Below are 21,577 nucleotides of genomic sequence, written 5' to 3'. Positions count from 1 at the left end.
ACTTAGTAAAATGCCAAAATTTATCAGATCATTCCAGAAGAGTGAAATAGTTGCCCTTTCTTTTTATACTGACTAATAATATTATGATTAAATTAGACTTTCAGTATCTGTTCTTAAAAAAACTGGGTCTAAAGAGTTGTCAAGACACAACACTGTGTAATATCATATAAAATATGCATATGTTCATGTACATAAAGTTAAAAAGATATTAACATACTTTTCAGACAAAGACAGTTAGCAGTGAGCAACATTCATATGCTGAAAAGAAAACACGGCATGCAGTGCAGCCCTAAAAAATGACAGTTGTGTAATATTGTGACATTTTATTGTGTAAGAGTTTTGTTTTAAAGATGCTGAATCTTTTAGGTCTTGTTAAGATTTTTTTTATATCTCTCAATCATTTTAAAATATGTTGGTGTTGTTTCACAATCCACTAAATATGAATAAATCCATATTGACAATATTGACATGATGAATGAATGTTGAAGAATAAGCTTGAAGGAAAAAAGACACCTGCATTTTTGGTGTTGTTTATTATCCCCTGCCAAATGCGGATGGGTTTAGAATTGGCTTTTTCTGTCTGTTACAAACGTTTCAGGGCTATATCTATGACACCATATATGATATAAACGACACCATATAAGATAATGATATAAACATGAAACTTCATGTTTGTATAGATATTGATTGGGAAAAGTTCCATGTACAAGAACCATAACCCTTCACTTTCTTAAATAAGAGTCATTGCCCTGTGTTTTTGTAAGATGTTACCTTTTTAAAGCTATATCTCAGATGTCATACAGGATTTCAACATGAAACGTCATGGGTGTATAGTTATTAATGAGGAGCATTGCCTTGCAGAAGAACGATAACCCTACAATTTCTCAAATCAGTTATTGCCCTTCGTTGTTTTTGTATCAGTATACTTTAAAGGGCTATATCTCAGATACATGTAGCTGCAAGATCATAAAAAAATACCATACACTTACCGGGTAATTATTTGTGTTGGAATATTTCTGTATATCAAGTGATTTGAATCCATCCAAAATCAAACATTTCTTGGGGTGTGGGATATCAACATGAAAATATTATAATATATGTGTTGCGGGTTACTGTTTTAAAGGGTTTATGTTAGTCTTAACTTAAAAAATAAAGACACTTTTAGTCAGATTAAATATTTGCGGTGAACACTATGCATTGGGAAATGCCATTTAAATACATAAAATAAGGACGGTTGGGATTATTTGTAAATTTGTTTGTTAATATGCATTTTGGTGTTCCAATTCAGTCCGTGTATAGGTAAATATTTATCACAGCAGTCATGACTATTTTTGCAATTTTAATACATTATTAAACAACAATGAATCATGAATTTAGCACTCCCTTGCAGAATCCAAGATGTTTATCAACGGAATCGTTTTAAATCGATAGCATTCACGATTAATTTCAGGGCGTTTTTAGATGTTGATGTTGGATAGCTTTCTCATGCATTAATACTTTTATTTTAATTAAACACATTTTAACACATTTTATAGTTTATACATGCAAAAATATATGAATCTTATTTATACTGTGTTAGAATGTAAAACACAAATATCTACATTTATGTGTCGCGTCAAAAGAAAATGGGACTTATGCCATATTCGGCCAAGGTAGCTCCAGTCCAGCCAGCGTATCCGTACAGTGTGGTCTGGAACCACCGGTTCTCTGTCCGCGTATGAGACAATGAAACCTTGTGCAAATTTGAAGCAGATAGCGTAACTCCTGACCAATCTGTGCGATTCTGCATGCATGTCTGGAGCTTGTGGCATATGGCATGAGATCCATTTTCGCATGACGCCAGTCGTATAGTCTAAAGAACACAGAAACAATCACCTACACTGAAGACTATCTTTGGGGTGGCAGGTTAGGCCCTTTCGGAGGCACTAGGAATCCCTTACCAGGTTTTTTATAATTAAAAATCTGACTATGACGTACCATTTGGGTCAACAAGACCTACTAGGTAAAATGAGAAATGTACGTCGACGTGCAATATGTACGTCAACGTACATTTTTTTGTACGTCGACGTACAAAATTGTACGTCAACGTACAATTTTTACTGACCCTTGAGTGTTGGCCAATCAGAAGACGCCTTACATCTGTTGCTTTGATCCGCAAGTTAAAGGTTACAATAAACTAAATACTATTTGAAGACACAATTCTGTTTACGGGCACTTGCTATGACTTTATTTTTGAATATTTCTGTGTCCATGTGGTAGGAAAAACATTGTTGTATACTACAAATTCACTGTTTGGCTTTTAGGTTGGAGACTGCATGAGACTTTGACAGTTGGTGGGAAAGGGGGCAGGGGATATATTTTTGACCAAATTTCGAGTTCCGAAAGGCCGCAAACAGTCAAATCCATTTCATCTAAACAGAAAGTGACACAAGAAAGCCTTTTTGTGTCAGTGTCATAACATAGGCAATATACATTGAAAATACAACCAAAGACAAGGCTGGCTTCTTCACTTGTGAAACTATGGCCCTTGATATTTCCCCACACCCACCTCATTTTTAATGAAAAATTGAGAAATTTGACCCATTTCATGGCATGCACAGAACATTCAAACAATGCAATCCTAGTTTTGGCTACATCACTCATTAATTTCATCCCTGTGCTTTGTTTATTTACCTAGAAAAGTGTCTCCCATACGTTTAGATTTTTCACAATTTACCTTCAAAGTTTTGTTCCGTTTCTGCAGCGTGAAATATTAACTTCCGCCAAAAGTGAAAACCTCCTTTTTGAAGATTCAAAATTGTCTCGCAAGGGAGCTGTGGCTAGTTTTAATGTTTTTTCCCAAAAAATTGAGACATTCTTTCTACAACCTAACACAAGAAATACATCTTATAAATACCTAATTGATTTTTAAAGACCATAGGTAACCCCTACCCTAAAGATATCTAATTTTCATGGACCCCCCGTTCACTGATATATCCCCTGCCACAGTCATGTGCCCTGTGTAGAGAAACAAGTTCAAGATTCTATTCCGTTGAATTCAGACCCTGACCTGGAAAGTGTCGTGCGCTTGGATGATTCTGTGGCTAACGATGTCTTGAATGCGTGTAACCGTTCTCGGGGTCCACTCGTTCTCCCTTTTGAACTGCGACCACGTCAAACAGTACCACAGTCTGAAAATCAAAGTGCTACAATTGGAAACAGTGGGCAAATATATCTGACTATGGGAACATCATTGTAAACAAGACACAGCTTGGAAACATTTTTAAGTGCATAGGGAACCTTCATGAGCACATGTTTTTCTGTTGTTAATGCTTTGAAGCTCATAACTTAAGTGCTTGATGTTGACACATGCATTTTTGATGACATGGCATGTTTATTTTCAAGATAATATAGTGCACGGTGAGCTTTAAGCCTTAGCCTTTTGCAGCGGAAACTACACCGCAGAACACCATAGCCACTTGGAGTGCACGCCTCCTTCAAGATGTGGCATTCATTTATTATTTTGTATTTATTATCAAATAAATGCGTCAATCTAAGTCTTTCTTCATCTGTTAGGTGTCACTTGAAGAAATATGTTGCCATAATGACTTCAAATAAGAAAAATGAATTTATATTTGCGGCATGTTACAAACCACTTTTTTGCATAATTTTCCTATTTTTACCAACTTTTTCTACAAAACTGCAGACGTATCTTGTTTATTTTAGTATTCAAGCTCAGAAAATGTGCAAATGTAGATGCTAGTACACAAATATGAGTTTAAACATTGTTGTCCAGTGCGAAACCAGCACACGTGAAATTTTCCTAAAATTAGCAATGGTTTTAACATTATTACCTTCCTTTGTTTTCCATAATCTAAACCATAGCAGTTAAAGGATATATGCAAATTTATGTTTGATTTGTTACCGCAACACATTTGTGGAATACATGTATCAATTTTTGTATGATATACACAATTTTAAAATTTTGCGTTTTGCTATTAAGTTTTTTAATATATGCATAATAAAACAAACAAGAGCACCGCCTTGCGGGTGCAGACCGCTCATCTATTTTCTTTTTAAAGGTGAAGGGACTCTCATTTTCAATCACAAAGGAGGGAGGGGTGGAGTGAAGAGCGGTGCATTGTGTGGGGGTGTGGACATTTATTACATTTTCTTCCAAAAATGCGAAAAAAAGGAAAGAAAAAAATCGGGGGTGGGGGGGTGGGGGGGGGTGGGGGGAGGTGGGGGGGATTCTTGGGTGTGATGGTTGGACGGTATTTCAAACATAAAATAATAAAAATAAATATTTGTGTTTTTTAACCGTTTCATAAAAAAAAATTGGGGGGGGGTGAGGTGGGGGGGTATAGTGTGAGGGTGTGGTGGTAATTTGTGAGATGATCTTAAAAAAAAAAAAAAAAAAAAATGGGGGGGGGGGGATTCGGGTGGGGGGAGGGGGGGTGGGGGGGGGATTCTTGGGTGCGATGGTTGGACGGTATTTCAAACATAAAATAATCAAAATAAATCGTTTTGTTTTTTAACCGTTTAAAAAAAAAATTGGGGAGGGGGTGGGTTGGGGGGGGGGGGGTATAGTGTGAGGGTGTGGTGGTCATTTGTGAGATGATCTTAAAAAAAAAAAAAAAAAAAAAAAAAAAAAAAAAAATAGGGGGGGGGGGGGTTGGGGGGGGGGGGGCACGGGCGATGGTTTGGGTGGAGTCTATTGTGGTATGTCAGGTAAGAGTAGTTTTGTCAAAGTATCAATCAAATCTAATCATAAATAAAGAAGTTATGGCAATTTTAGAGAAATTTAATAATTTGACCTTGAGAGTCAAGGTCATTCAAAGGTCAAGGTAAAATTCAACTTGCCAGGTACAGTAACCTCATGATAGCATGAAAGTATTTGAAGTTTGAAAGCAATAGCCTTGATACTTAAGAAGTAAAGTGGATCGAAACACAAAATTTAACCATATATTCAAAGTAACTAAGTCAAAAAAGGGCCATAATTCCGTAAAAATGACATCCAGAGTTATGCAACTTGTCCTTTTACTGTACCCTTATGATAGTTTGCGAGTGTTCCAAGTATGAAAGCAATATCTATGATACTTTAGGGGTAAAGTGGACCAAAACACAAAACTTAACCAAACTTTCAATTTTCTAAGTATAAAGGGCCCATAATTCCGTCCAAATGCCAGTCAGAGTTACATAACTTTGCCTGCACAGTCCCCTTACGGTAGTTAGTAAGTGATGCAAGTATGAAAGCAATAGCTTTGATACTTAAGGAATAAAATGGACCTTAACACAAAACTTAACCAAAATTTTCAATTTTCTAAGTATAAAAAGGGCACATAATTCTGTCAAAATGCACGCCAGAGTTATCTAACTTTGCCTGCCCAGTCCCCTCATGATAGTAAGTAAGTGTACCAAGTTTGAATGCAATAGCATTGATACTTTCTGAAAAAAGTGGACCTAAACGCAAAACTTAACCAAAATTTTCAATTTTCTAAGTATAAAAAGGGCACATAATTCAGTCAAAATGCACGCCAGAGTTATCTAACTTTGCCTGCCCAGTCCCCTCATGATAGTAAGTAAGTGTACCAAGTTTGAATGCAATAGCATTGATACTTTCTGAGAAAAGTGGACCTAAACGCAAAACTTAACCGGACGCCAACGCCAAGGTGATGACAATAGCTCATATTTTTTTTTCAAAAAATAGATGAGCTAAAAAGCTTTTGTTATATTGAAATATAATGTTTAATGAATTAAATGCAACATTTCTGAACTGTATCCTGTGTTTTGTTTGAATTTTATGGTACTTCCAAAATTTCACACAATTCAAGGGGAACAACCAGAACAGAAATAATAAAAAAAATAGTGTTCCTATTCAAAACATTGGACTCTATTTGGTAGAGAAGCACAAGTTATATGTCAAATGTTTAAAATGATTATTGACAATATCAATCAGTCTTACAGATGTATATTCCCAAATGATAACATAATACATGCACCAAATATTGATATTCATTCATTAAAATACCATTCAAAATGAGATCACTCCATAAGAAATCACAGCACAGTTATAAAAACAATCGCGCTATGAAAAACAAAGGTTCACTTTTCAAAAAAGGAGTATTTCCAAACTATAAAGTTTCTGCAGTCATGTGCCCTGTGTAGAGAAACAAGTTCAAGATTCTATTCCGTTGAATTCAGACCCTGACCTGGAAAGTGTCATGCGCTTGGATGATTCTGTGGCTAACGATGTCTTGAATGCGTGTAACCGTTCTCGGGGTCCACTCGTTCTCCCTTTTGAACTGCGACCACGTCAAACAGTACCACAGTCTGAAAATCAAAGTGCTACAATTGGAAACAGTGGGCAAATATATCTGACTATGAGAACATCATTGTAAACAAGACACAGCTTGTAAACATTTTCAAGTGCATAGGAACCTTCATGAGCACGTGTTTTTCTGTTGTTAATGCTTTGAAGCTCATAACTTAAGTGCTTGATGTTGACACAAAGTTTACTGTGGCATAAATGCGACACAGGCATTTTTAATGACATGGCATGTTTATTTTCAAGATAATATAGTGCACGGTGAGCTTTAATCCTTAGCCTTTTGCCGCTGAAACTACACCGCAGAACACCATAGCCACTTGGAGTGCACGCCCCCTTCAAGATGTGGCATTCATTTATTATTTTGTATTTATTATCAAATGAATGCTTCAATCTAAGTCTTTCCTTTTCTTTAGGTATCACTTGAAGAAATATTTTGCCATAATGACTTCAAATAAGAAGAAAAATGAATTTATGTTTGCGGCATGTTACAAACCACTTTTTTGCATAATTTTCCTATTTTTACCAACTTTTTCTACAAAACTGCAGACTTATCTTGTTTATTTTAGTATTCAAGCTCAGAAAATGTGCAAATGTAGATGCTAGTACACAAATATGAGTTTAAACATTGCTGTCCAGTGCGAAACCAGCACACGTGAAATTTTCCTAAAATTAGCAATGGTTTTAACATTATTACCTCCCTTTGTTTTCCATAATCTAAACCATAGCGGTTAAAGGATATATGCAAAATTATGTTGGATTTGTTACCGCAACACATTTGTGGAATACATGTATCAATTTTTGTATGATATACACAATTTAAAAATTTTGCGTTTTGCTATTAAGTTTTTTAATATATGCATAATAAAACAAAAAAGCTTTTGTTATATTGAAATATAATGTTTAATGAATTAAATGCAACATTTCTGAACTGTATCCTGTGCTTTGTTTGAATTTTATAGTATTTCCAAAATTTCACACAATTCAAGGGGAACAACCAGAACAGAAATAATAAAAAAAATAGTGTTCCTATTCACAACATTGGACTCTATTTGGTAGAGAAGCACAAGTTATATGTCAAATGTTTAAAATGATTATTGACAATATCAATCAGTCTTACAGATGTATATACCCATATGATAACATAATACATGCACCAAATATTGATATTCATTCATTAAAATACCATTCAAAATGAGATCACTCCATAAGAAATCACAGCACAGTTATAAAAACAATCGCGCTATGAAAAACAAAGGTTCACTTTTTAAAAAAGGAGTATTTCCAAACTATAAAGTTTCTGCAGTCATGTGCCCTGTGTAGAGAAACAAGTTCAAGATTCTATTCCGTTGAATTCAGACCCTGACCTGGAAAGTGTCGTGGGCTTGGATGATTCTGTGGCTAACGATGTCTTGAATGCGTGTAACCGTTCTCGGGGTCCACTCGTTCTCCCTTTTGAACTGCGACCACGTCAAACAGTTGCAAAGTCTGAAAATCAAAGTGCTACAATTGGAAACAGTGGGCAAATATATCTGACTATGAGAACATCATTGTAAACAAGATACAGCTTGGAAACATTTTCAAGTGCATAGGGAACCTTCATGAGCACATGTTTTTCTGTTGTTAATGCTTTGAAGCTCATAACTTAAGTGCTTGGTGTTGACACAAAGTTTACTGTGGCATAAACGCGACACATGCATTTTTAATGACATGGCATGTTTATTTTCAAGATAATATAGTGCACAGTGAGCTTTAAGCCTTAGCCTTTTGCCGCTGAAACTACACCGCAGAACACCATAGCCACTTGGAGTGCACGCCTCCTTCAAGATGTGGCATTCATTTATTATTTTGTATTTATTATCAAATAAATGCTTCAATCTAAGTCTTTCTTCATCTGTTAGGTGTCACTTGAAGAAATATGTTGCCATAATGACTTCAAATAAGAAGAAAAATGAATTTATGTTAGCGGCATGTTACAAACCACTTTTTTGCATAATTTTCCTATTTTACCAACTTTTTCTACAAAACTGCAGACTTATCTTGTTTATTTTAGTATTCAAGCTCAGAAAATGTGCAAATGCACTGGGGGCTGACGAGGTCAAAGCGTAGTCCGTTTCGCTACGACGTCGGGTATATGTTTTACTACGAAAACATGGTGTAAATACACTACTTTCATAGGCGAGTTTCATATTTTCTGGTGTTTATGGATTAGAGAACGGAACATCCAGTAATGGTAGGTACTTATTTTCAATAACAAACTAATAACAAATGCGCGTAGTTGCAACCTTTAAGTTTATTTTGAGCTAAAATCAAATTATTTTGATTTGAAGCAATGCATAAGATGGTTATTCTGTTAAAATAGCCAATTACGGTAACTTAAATTAAATAAAACTACATTTTACTTTGATTCAGTGTACATTACACATTTTAAAGTACAAAACAGGTTACGAACATATATTTTATTTATTCAAATGCTTTGTTTCGAAGGAAATTACAAGTCGCTTTATGTAAAGGTTTCGCACTGAGTATGTATTGGTTGCGCAACGAAGTACAAATATAATGCATAGGTTGCTCAACGAAGTTTCTGTATCCATTTCAGGACATATCACATGCAGTTTGCAGTTACTGCAGACTGCCATTTCCCAGTGCAAAAGATGCCGTGCTTCACTGTGCGCATGAACATCCAAACGAAAAGGTTGAACCCGGTGAAAGCCTGCAGAGTCCCGGCAGAGCCCCGGTAAACCGTCACTACGCCGGCACTCACCGGGGTTATACCGGCATCAGACCCCGGCAGAGCTGCGGCAACGCCCCGGTTTAACCGGGGACAACCGGTTCATCCCGGAGGTATTAAACATTTTAATACTTTCCCGGTGGAGCCCCGGTCGTCCACGGTTCATCCCGGTGGAGCACCGGTTCATCCCGGTAGGGCCCCGGCTCATCCCGGTAGATGCCTGATCACGCACTGGGGCTCCGCCGGCATCATAGTGAGACTGGGCCTTAACCGCATTGTAACACGAGGTAAATTTACCGGCCGTCTCATGTACGCAGTTAACAATAACCTGTGACAGAAACCCACTGCCACACCTTTACAACAGTATATTGATTATGCAATTGCGGATTTGTGCCATTGGGGTCCTACTTTCCACACCTTACGGCTGTTACAGGTGTGGATTTTACAGGTACAATCATGTATACAAACATGAAATTCACCTCAAAATTAGTTACGATAACCGATTTTCAAGAAAATCGCTTTGATATATACAATGTAAAAATCAAAATCCGTATGAGATAAATAATGATCGAAGTTGGGACATGGGATTTACTTTGACATAAGCAGAGTTTCGAGATAAGCGAGTTGGGGATAACGAGAATCGAATGTTATTTGATAAAGAGTACCGTATGCTGAAAACCTATCGTCGGTCTCTATCAAAATAAACGTATAAGGGATTGTCACGAGGAGAAGACGAGTCATTTTTATTGAGACCGACGACATTAGGTACTCGACTCTCAACTGTCATCTTATATATGGATTTTCGATTTTAATCGTTTCCTTTGGCCTAGACGTGAATGTAATTATATCATAATAATGTGCATTACCATGTCGACTGTGCGCTTCGGATCATGATGTGCCGTTGTTACTACCTCTGTCTCAAAGGAAATATCCAGCCACTCCATGACTCTATTAAAATTTTTTTTTCTTTATTTTGCCTTTGAGAGATAACCAATACGTCTTCTGTGAGAAACGCATGCACGCTAAAGCGTTGTCGTAGCGAGGCATATACGTATACTGTCAGAGACATGATCATGCCTTATAATAATATTTAGCCTTTATTTATGATAACTGGGTCACCCTACACATTTCTAAACACACCAGTGGCTTAACAATACATAGATCAATATGGAAATTGTAAAATTGTGTCAATTATGCACAGTTGTAAACCTTAATTGCATTTTTTAAAGTGAAACTTGACTTCGGTTTGATAAATCAGCGGTATATTTCATGTTTAACCGCATAAACCAGACACATCTTGGATTATAATTTGATGTAACCGACCTATGAAATGACATTGTGCTTAAATTCAGAGTTTTGTTATTACAAAATCATAATCTTACATGTTTTAAACATAATGTTCGACTAATCCGTTCTCGATGTCATGTGTATTTAAACAATGTTTTCGTAGTAAAACATATACTCGACGTCGTAGCGAAACGGACTACGCTTTGACCTCGTCAGCCCCCAGTGAAATGTAGATGCAAGTACACAAATATGAGTTTAAACATTGCTGTCCAGTGCGAAACCAGCACACGTGAAATTTTCCTAAAATTAGCAATGGTTTTAACATTATTACCTCCCTTTGTTTTCCATAATCTAAACCATAGCGGTTAAAGGATAAATGCAAAATTATGTTGGATTTGTTACCGCAACACATTTGTGGAATACATGTATCAATTTTTGTATGATATACACAATTTAAAAATTTTGCGTTTTGCTATTAAGTTTTTTAATATATGCATAATAAAACAAAAAAGCTTTTGTTATATTGAAATATAATGTTTAATGAATTAAATGCAACATTTCTGAACTGTATCCTGTGTTTTGTTTGAATTTTATAGTAATTCCAAAATTTCACACAATTCAAGGGGAACAACCAGAACAGAAATAATCAAAAAAATAGTGTTCCTATTCACAACATTGGACTCTATTTGGTAGAGAAGCACAAGTTATATGTCAAATGTTTAAAATGATTATTGACAATATCAATCAGTCTTACAGATGTATATTCCCATATGATAACATAATACATGCACCAAATATTGATATTCATTCATTAAAATACCATTCAAAATGAGATCACTAAATAAGAAATCACAGCACAGTTATAAAAACAATCGCGCTATGAAAAACAAAGGTTCACTTTTCAAAAAAGGAGTATTTCCAAACTATAAAGTTTCTGCAGTCATGTGCCCTGTGTAGAGAAACAAGTTCAAGATTCTATTCCGTTGAATTCAGACCCTGACCTGGAAAGTGTCGTGCGCTTGGATGATTCTGTGGCTAACGATGTCTTGAATGCGTGTAACCGTTCTCGGGGTCCACTCGTCCTCCCTTTTGAACTGCGACCACGTCAAACAGTACCACAGTCTGAAAATCAAAGTGCTACAATTGGAAACAGTGGGCAAATATATCTGACTATGAGAACATCATTGTAAACAAGATACAGCTTGGAAACATTTTCAAGTGCAAAGGAAACCTTCATGAGCACATGTTTTTCTGTTGTTAATGCTTTGAAGCTCATAACTTAAGTGCTTGGTGTTGACACAAAGTTTACTGTGGCATAAATGCGACACATGCATTTTTAATGACATGGCATGTTTATTTTCAAGATAATATAGTGCACAGTGAGCTTTAAGCCTTAGCCTTTTGCCGCTGAAACTACACCGCAGAACACCATAGCCACTTGGAGTGCACGCCTCCTTCAAGATGTGGCATTCATTTATTATTTTGTATTTATTATCAAATAAATGCTTCAATCTAAGTCTTTCTTCATCTGTTAGGTGTCACTTGAAGAAATATGTTGCCATAATGACTTCAAATAAGAAGAAAAATGAATTTATGTTAGCGGCATGTTACAAACCACTTTTTTGCATAATTTTCCTATTTTTACCAACTTTTTCTACAAAACTGCAGACTTATCTTGTTTATTTTAGTATTCAAGCTCAGAAAATGTGCAAATGTAGATGCTAGTACACAAATATGAGTTTAAACATTGCTGTCCAGTGCGAAACCAGCACACGTGAAATTTTCCTAAAATTAGCAATGGTTTTAACATTATTACCTCCCTTTGTTTTCCATAATCTAAACCATAGCGGTTAAAGGATATATGCAAAATTATGTTGGATTTGTTACCGCAACACATTTGTGGAATACATGTATCAATTTTTGTATGATATACACAATTTAAAAATTTTGCGTTTTGCTATTAAGTTTTTTAATATATGCATAATAAAACAAAAAAGCTTTTGTTATATTGAAATATAATGTTTAATGAATTAAATGCAACATTTCTGAACTGTATCCTGTGTTTTGTTTGAATTTTATAGTAATTCCAAAATTTCACACAATTCAAGGGGAACAACCAGAACAGAAATAATCAAAAAAATAGTGTTCCTATTCACAACATTGGACTCTATTTGGTAGAGAAGCACAAGTTATATGTCAAATGTTTAAAATGATTATTGACAATATCAATCAGTCTTACAGATGTATATTCCCATATGATAACATAATACATGCACCAAATATTGATATTCATTCATTAAAATACCATTCAAAATGAGATCACTCCATAAGAAATCACAGCACAGTTATAAAAACAATCGCGCTATGAAAAACAAAGGTTCACTTTTCAAAAAAGGAGTATTTCCAAACTATAAAGTTTCTGCAGTCATGTGCCCTGTGTAGAGAAACAAGTTCAAGATTCTATTCCGTTGAATTCAGACCCTGACCTGGAAAGTGTCGTGCGCTTGGATGATTCTGTGGCTAACGATGTCTTGAATGCGTGTAACCGTTCTCGGGGTCCACTCGTCCTCCCATTTGAACTGCGACCACATCAAACAGTACCACAGTCTGAAAATCAAAGTGCTACAATTGGAAACAGTGGGCAAATATATCTGACTATGGGAACATCATTGTAAACAAGACACAGCTTGGAAACATTTTCAAGTGCATAGGGAACCTTCATGAGCACATGTTTTCTGTTGTTAATGCTTTGAAGCTCATAACTTAAGTGCTTGATGTTGACACAAAGTTTACTGTGGCACAAATGCGACACATGCATTTTTGATGACATGGCATGTTTATTTTCAAGATAATATAGTGCACGATGAGCTTTAAGCCTTAGCCTTTTGCCGCGGAAACTACACCGTAGAACACCATAGCCACTTGGAGTGCACGCCTCCTTCAAGATGTGGCATTCATTTATTATTTTGTATTTATTATCAAATAAATGCTTCAATCTAAGTCTTTCTTCATCTGTTAGGTGTCACTTGAAAAAATATATTGCCATAATGACGTCAAATAAGAAGAAAAATGAATTTATGTTTGCGGCATGTTACAAACCACTTTTTTGCATAATTTTCCTATTTTTACCAACTTTTTCTACAAAACTGCAGACTTATCTTGTTTATTTTAGTATTCAAGCTCAGAAAATGTGCAAATGTAGATGCTAGTACACAAATATGAGTTTAAACATTGCTGTCCAGTGCGAAACCAGCACACGTGAAATTTTCCTAAAATTAGCAATGGTTTTAACATTATTACCTCCCTTTGTTTTCCATAATCTAAACCATAGCGGTTAAAGGATATATGCAAAATTATGTTGGATTTGTTACCGCAACACATTTGTGGATACATGTATCAATTTTTGTATGATAAACACAATTTTAAAATTTTGCGTTTTGCTATTAAGTTTTTTAATAAATGCATAATAAAACAAAAAAGCTTTTGTTCTATTGAAATATAATGTTTAATGAATTAAATGCAACATTTCTGAACTGTATCCTGTGTTTTGTTTGAATTTTATAGTAATTCCAAAATTGCACACAATTCAAGGGGAACAACCAGAACAGAAATAATAAAAAAATAGTGTTCCTATTCACAACATTGGACTCTATTTGGTAGAGAAGCACAAGTTATATGTCAAATGTTTAAAATGATTATTGACAATATCAATCAGTCTTACATATGTATATTCCCATATGATAACATAATACATGCACCAAATATTGATATTCATTCATTAAAATAACATTCAAAATGAGATCACTCCATAAGAAATCACAGCACAGTAATAAAAACAATCTCGCTATGAAAAACAAAGGTTCACTTTTCAAAAAAGGATTATTTCCAAACTATAAAGTTTCTGCAGTCATGTGCCCTGTGTAGAGAAACAAGTTCAAGATTCTATGCCGTTGAATTCAGACCCTGACCTGGAAAGTGTCGTGCGCTTGGATGATTCTGTGGCTTACGATGTCTTGAATGCGTGTAACCGTTCTCGGGGTCCACTCGTTCTCCTTTTTGAACTGCAACCACGTCAAACAGTACCACAGTCTGAAAATCAAAGTGCTACAATTGGAAACAGTGGGCAAATATATCTGACTACGAGAACATCATTGTAAACAAGACACAGCTTGGAAACATTTTCAAGTGCATAGGGAACCTTCATGAGCACATGTTTTTCTGTTGTTAATGCTTTGAAGCTCATAACTTAAATGCTTGATGTTGACACAAAGTTTACTGTGGCATAAATGCAACACATGCATTTTTAATGACATGGCATGTTTATTTTCAAGATAATATAGTGCACGGTGAGCTTTAAACCTTAGCCTTTTGCCGCTGAAACTACACCGCAGAACACCATAGCCACTTGGAGTGCACGCCCCCTTCAAGATGTGGCATTCATTTATTATTTTGTATTTATTATCAAATGAATGCTTCAATCTAAGTCTTTCTTCATCTGTTAGGTATCACTTGAAGAAATATGTTGCCATAATGACTTCAAATAAGAAGAAAAATGAATTTATGTTTGCGGCATGTTACAAACCACTTTTTTGCATAATTTTCCTATTTTTACCAACTTTTTCTACAAAACTGCAGACTTATCTTGTTTATTTTAGTATTCAAGCTCAGAAAATATGTAAATGTAGATGCTAGTACACAAATATGAGTTTAAACATTGTTGTCCAGTGCGAAACCAGCACACGTGAAATTTTCCTAAAATTAGCAATGGTTTTAACATTATTACCTCCCTTTGTTTTCCATAATCTAAACCATAGCGGTTTAAGGATATATGCAAAATTATGTTTGATTTGTTACCGCAACACATTTGTGGAATACATGTATCAATTTTTGTATGATATACACAATTTTAAAATTTTGCGTTTTGCTATTAAGTTTTTTAATATATGCATAATAAAACAAAAAAGCTTTTGTTATATTGAAATATAATGTTCAATGAATTAAATGCAACATTTCTGAACTGTATCCTGTGTTTTGTTTGAATTTTATAGTAATTCCAAAATTTCACACAATTCAAGGGGAACAACCAGAACAGAAATAATAAAAAAAATAGTGTTCCTATTCAAAACATTGGACTCTATTTGGTATTGAAGCACAAGTTATATGTCAAATGTTTAAAATGATTATTGACAATATCAATCAGTCTTACAGATGTATATTCCCATATGATAACATAATACATGCACCAAATATTGATATTCATTCATTAAAATAGCATTCAAAATGAGATCACTCCATAAGAAATCACAGCACAGTTATAAAAACAATCGCGCTATGAAAAACAAAGGTTCACTTTTCAAAAAAGGAGTATTTCCAAACTATAAAGTTTCTGCAGTCATGTGCCCTGTGTAGAGAAACAAGTTCAAGATTCTATTCCGTTGAATTCAGACCCTGACCTGGAAAGTGTCGTGCGCTTGGATGATTCTGTGGCTAACGATGTCTTGAATGCGTGTAACCGTTCTCGGGGTCCACTCGTTCTCCCTTTTGAACTGCGACCACGTCAAACAGTACCACAGTCTGAAAATCAAAGTGCTACAATTGGAAACAGTGGGCAAATATATCTGACTATGAGAACATCATTGTAAACAAGACACAGCTTGGAAACATTTTCAAGTGCATAGGGAACCTTCATGAGCACATGTTTTTCTGTTGTTAATGCTTTGAAGCTCATAACTTAAGTGCTTGATGTTGACACAAAGTTTACGGTGGCATAAATGCGACACATGCATTTTTAATGACATGGCATGTTAATTTTCAAGATAATATAGTGCACAGTGAGCTTTAAGCCTTAGCCTTTTGCTGCAGAAACTACACCACAGAACACCATAGCCACTTGGAGTGCACGCCCCCTTCAAGATGTGGCATTCATTTATTATTTTGTATTTATTATCAAATGAATGCTTCAATCTAAGTCTTTCTTCATCTGTTAGGTGTCACTTGAAGAAATATGTTGCCATAATGACTTCAAATAAGAAGAAAAATAAATTTATGTTTGCGGCATGTTACAAACCACTTTTTTGCATAATTTTCCTATTTTTACCAACTTTTTCTACAAAACTGCAGACTTATCTTGTTTATTTTAGTATTCAAGCTCAGAAAATGTGCAAATGTAGATGCTAGTACACAAATATGAGTTTAAACATTGTTGTCCAGTGCGAAACCAGCACACGTGAAATTTTCCTAAAATAAGCAATGGTTTTAACATTATTACCTCCCTTTGTTTTCCATAATCTAAACCATAGCGGTTAAAGGATATATGCAAAATTATGTTGGATTTGTTACCGCAACACATTTGTGGAATACATGTATCAATTTTTGTATGATATACACAATTTTAAAATTTTGCGTTTTGCTATTAAGTTATTTAATATATGCATAATAAAACAAAAAAGCTTTTGTTATATTAAAATATAATGTTTAATGAATTAAATGCAACATTTCTGAACTGTATCCTGTGTTTTGTTTGAATTTTATAGTACTTCCAAAATTGCACACAATTCAAGGGGAACAACCAGAACAGAAATAATCAAAAAAATAGTGTTCCTATTCACAACATTGGACTCTATTTGGTAGAGAAGCACAAGTTATATGTCAAATGTTTAAAATGATTATTGACAATATCAATCAGTCTTACAGATGTATATTCCCATATGATAACATAATACATGCACCAAATATTGATATTCATTCATTAAAATACCATTCAAAATGAGATCACTCCATAAGAAAGGAGTATTTCCAAACTATAGTTTCTGCAGTCATGTGCCCTGTGTAGAGAAACAAGTTCAAGATTCTATTCCGTTGAATTTAGACCCTGACCTGGAAAGTGTCGTGCGCTTGGATGATTCTGTGGCTAACGATGTCTTGAATGCGTGTAACCGTTCTCGGGGTCCACTCGTTCTCCCTTTTGAACTGCGACCACGTCAAACAGTACCACAGTCTGAAAATCAAAGTGCTACAATTGGAAACAGTGGGCAAATGTATCTGACTATGAGAACATCATTGTAAACAAGACACAGCTTGGAAACATTTTCAAGTGCATAGGGAACCTTCATGAGCACATGTTTTTTTGTTGTTAATGCTTTGAAGCTCATAACTTAAGTGCTTGGTGTTGACACAAAGTTTACTGTGGCATAAATGCGACACATGCATTTTTAATGACATGGCATGTTTATTTTCAAGATAATATAGTGCACGGTGAGCTTTAAGCCTTAGCCTTTTGCCGCGGAAACTACACCGCAGAACACCATAGCCACTTGGAGTGCACGCCCCCTTCAAGATGTGGCATTCATTTATTATTTTGTATTTATTATCAAATGAATGCTTCAATCCAAGTCTTTCTTCATCTGTTAGGTGTCACTTGAAGAAATATGTTGCCCTTACAAAAAAGGATGCTTTTTTCAGTGTTTCTAGTGTGTTATATTTAATAATACTCTAACACTTTGTTCTACAGTGGTGTATGTTTCAGCTGGTAACGGTTGATTTATGAAGAAAATAAGGACTTTCGTCGCCCAAGAAAAAAGTGGTTTTTAAGGTAAAAATATGTGATTATTTACTCTTTTGGAAAGATTTCATCAGAACTGGTTCATGTATCACTGAAGTATATGCTATTTTTATTGTGCATATTGTTCCAAACTTTATATAGAATGCTTATATAAGGAATTATTCTTAAACATTACCCCCACCCACTTCTGGCCATTTCAGAAAGTGATATGTCCTTAAATCATTGCGGCTTGGAATGATCTTTAAGAAAAGGTATGGTTATGCCGATGTCTACGCCCAAAAAATTGACTTTAGTTTATTTTTTGTTAAAGTCATTGCTTTTACATTGAATTTGTGTAGGAAATCTTTTAGTACGCTAACTTTTAGGTACAAATGAAATATCATCTGCAAGTGCAAAATATGACTGGGAAAGCTGATGTTTGGTCATTTCTAAGCAAAAGAGAAAATAAGTGCATTAAATGCATGAATTCAAATTATTTGACCTGGAATAGTTGTTTTTCAAGTTGACCCCCCCACTCTTATATAGCTGAATAAGAGCTAAATTGCTTTCCGACTTAAATTCAACGGCATATTAGTTGACCGTGTAGCGTTAATGTGCTACATAGTGAGAATTCAACGCCAGGGATTTTATGATCCATTAACGCAACAATAGCTTGTGCGAAAAGCATGAACATTCAAACAGAGCCCCATTTCACCGACATGGAATGGCAAGCATTTTTACAGTATGGACAGTGCAGCAGATGCTCAACTGACCCAGCCTTCATATTTAGTACAAAATCACGAATTTAACAAGCTTTATCACTTCATATTATTCATAAAAATACATAACCCTTACAGAAATCTAAGGCCTCTGGCTACCTATAGCGGCTACTCAGCTGCAACCTAGCGGCTACTCAGCCGCTACCTGTAGCGGCTGAGTAGCGGCTAGGTAGTATTTCTTATGCAAATTAGTTTTCCGGCTACTTAGTAGCGGCTACCTTTTCTGGCTACCTTTCGGCTACCTGTTCTGGCTACGTAGCTGCTACCTTTTCTGGCTACCTAGCAGCGGCCACCTTTTCTTGCTACCTTCCTGCTACCTAGTAGCGGCTACATTTTTTTGTCTATAAATAGATCTACCTAGAGTACATGATAACAATAATAGCAACTGGGGTAATTCAAAATTGTAAACAGATTTTTCAAATTAAACAAATTTTTAATTCCAAATATAAGGCAAAAATGGTATAACACAGCCTTATCAATAGAAATAAGTGTTCCAGCAAATGCTTAAATTCAAACACCAAAACAAGGGCTGTTTGTAAAACATGCATGCCCCCCATATGGGCTGTCAGTTGTAGTGGCAGCCATTGTGTGAATACGTGTTTTGTAATTGTGACCTTGACCTTTGACCTAGTGACCTGAAAATCAATAGGGGTCATCTGCCAGTCATGATCAATGTACCTATGAAGTTTCATGATCCTAGGCCTAATTATTCTTGAGTTATCATCAGGAAACCATTTTACTGTTTCGAGTCACTGTGGTTTTGACCTTGTGACCTGAAAATCAATAGAGGTCATTTGCCAGTCATGATCAATGTACCTATGAAGTTTCATGATCCTAGGCGTAAGCATTCTTGAGTTATCACACGGAAACCATTTTACTATTTCGAGTCACTGTGACCTTGACCTTTGACCTAGTGACCTGAAAATCAATAGGGGTCATCTGCCAGTCATGATCAATGTACCGATGAAGTTTCATGATCAATACACAATTGATTATTCTGCCACTAGAATGGTTTAAAACTGATTTAAAAGCACTTAAAAGTATGTATTTCTGATGTGTCCAAATCAGAAAAAAATAAAACTGCTATCCTGAATTAAACGTCTGAAGTGGTTGAATCCTGGTCTAATGTTTGCTAGCACTAAAACAATGTCAACAGCTGTTTCAGGAACACAACCCGCTCCTTTACACCGACTCTCTGCAGACTCGACTAGTCAACGAACCCGTTGGGCGCCATTTGAAACTCTACGTGTTTTTCCAAACAACAACGACCGTTCAGGTTTTAACGGGGGGTTCTTTAATGTTGAGTTACAATAGTATGATCAACTCCAAAACAATCTGTGTGATGGATAGCCTTTAAAGGTATCTGAAATAAACAAAATTAATATACTAAACATAATATAAATCACATAAACTCTGAAATAAGAGAATACATATTAATCACATTTACAATACTAAATGGACAATAGTTTCCATTGACATTCTAGTGGCAAACGCTTATAATTTACCTAACAAAGCATCAAAACGTAATACAAACATATAAAACAAGGTAAGACATACACAATGACATTGCATGAACATTGTTCACATACAATACATTAGCTAAAGAAACTTCAGCGTACCGTTTATATAGTATTGACATACCTGTACGCTGAAGCCAACCCCGTATCGAAAGTCAACCAGAGTCGTAACATATTTATGTCACGCTATAAATCAAAGAAAGCTCATTTTGTTGGATACATTTCCACATATATTGGTGAATGAATATAAATTACTGCATCGTGGAATATTTTAAGGTTCAAATGCATCTTACAATAGATGAAAATAACTCTCATCAGTCTGAAATTCACAATTTTGACGCCATTGTCGCTTTGTCACGTGACATGTTTTCATTTGGATACTTTCGGATCGACCTTAACATTTTTTGCTGAAATTGTAAACATTACTTTCGTTTTCTGAAATCTATTATTTGTGATTAACAACTTACGTCTGGTGGATTATAAGACTGATTTCAGTGTGAACCAGGTAGTTTTAAATATTATTTACTTCGAGTTTGTATTTACACTACAATTTGTTTACAAAACAAGCCAGAATAATCTAAAATACCGGGAAATGTCATTCTGAATTTGAAAACACTTGAGCACATAGTATGTTACTAAAAATAGAAATAACGTCATTTGACCGTGAAATCTCGGGAGATTCGCATTTCAAGAAAGTCTGTCACATCGCTGTTTTTCTCGATATGTAAGAGCAGAATTGATAAATTTTAAATGTTTAAGATGAATTTTGTGAAAGAATATATCAGTTAAATGTGAAAAATGTCAATCTTTCCGATCAAGTGGTTGATTTGGGCCAATAACTGCATTTAAAAGCTGTTTTGGACCGGTCTTTGTGAACTGTCAACTTTTCGGGAATTTCTGGTTGACTTTCCTAATGGGGTTGGTCCATATCTATAAAGTCCCACCAGTCAAAAATCATAAAAAGCGACATTTTAAGTTATGGTAGCCAGAACTAACAATGCATTATACATTACCGATTTAGGGAATCGAACACCTCTTCCTTCAATCCTCTCACTTACACATCTACATGTGCGGCTGCTGTAAATTAATTACATGCAAACATTAGTTAGTGCCATTTAGTTCAACTGGTTTAAAAATAAAGATAAGAAGTAAGAACCATTGAGCCGCTATTTATGCAGTCGCGAAAACATGTTATCTAAATTAGAAACGCGTGAAATCATTCCAGAAATACAAAACAATATTAATGCAGTTCACTACAAACATCAATAGACAAAGAACTACAATGTATACCTTATAATCAACGCATCTTATTTCAAACCAATGTAAGAAACAACGACAAAACAAAGACTAAAAACGTCTTTAAACATTCAAACTTTTCTTGTAACTGACCACCTGATCAAGTCGTGTGTACTATGG

General features: G+C 35.2%; 1 long non-coding RNA gene across 17 annotated transcripts; it reads right to left on the bottom strand.

Moving 5' to 3' along the window:
• Positions 1 to 204: 204 nt before the first annotated feature.
• Positions 205 to 21,572, bottom strand: LOC127853098 (uncharacterized). Of its 17 annotated transcripts, none has more exons than XR_008036458.1 (8): positions 21,452 to 21,572; positions 21,175 to 21,238; positions 18,863 to 20,007; positions 17,202 to 17,322; positions 15,779 to 15,899; positions 12,812 to 12,932; positions 11,327 to 11,447; positions 211 to 3,170 (listed from the first exon to the last, which is right to left on the bottom strand). It is a non-coding gene; the product is annotated as an uncharacterized LOC127853098 (long non-coding RNA). The 17 variants fall into 17 exon arrangements; XR_008036456.1 differs by having other exon boundaries at positions 212 to 3,170; positions 18,876 to 20,007; XR_008036459.1 differs by having other exon boundaries at positions 212 to 3,170; positions 18,887 to 20,007.
• Between the last annotated feature and the right edge of the window lie 5 nt (positions 21,573 to 21,577).

The sequence above is a fragment of the Dreissena polymorpha genome, chromosome 12 (genome assembly GCF_020536995.1).
Source record: "Dreissena polymorpha isolate Duluth1 chromosome 12, UMN_Dpol_1.0, whole genome shotgun sequence".
NCBI lineage: Eukaryota > Metazoa > Mollusca > Bivalvia > Myida > Dreissenidae > Dreissena > Dreissena polymorpha.
Note: the sequence above shows the minus strand (reverse complement) of the source record. Positions and strands in the feature narration are given on the sequence as shown.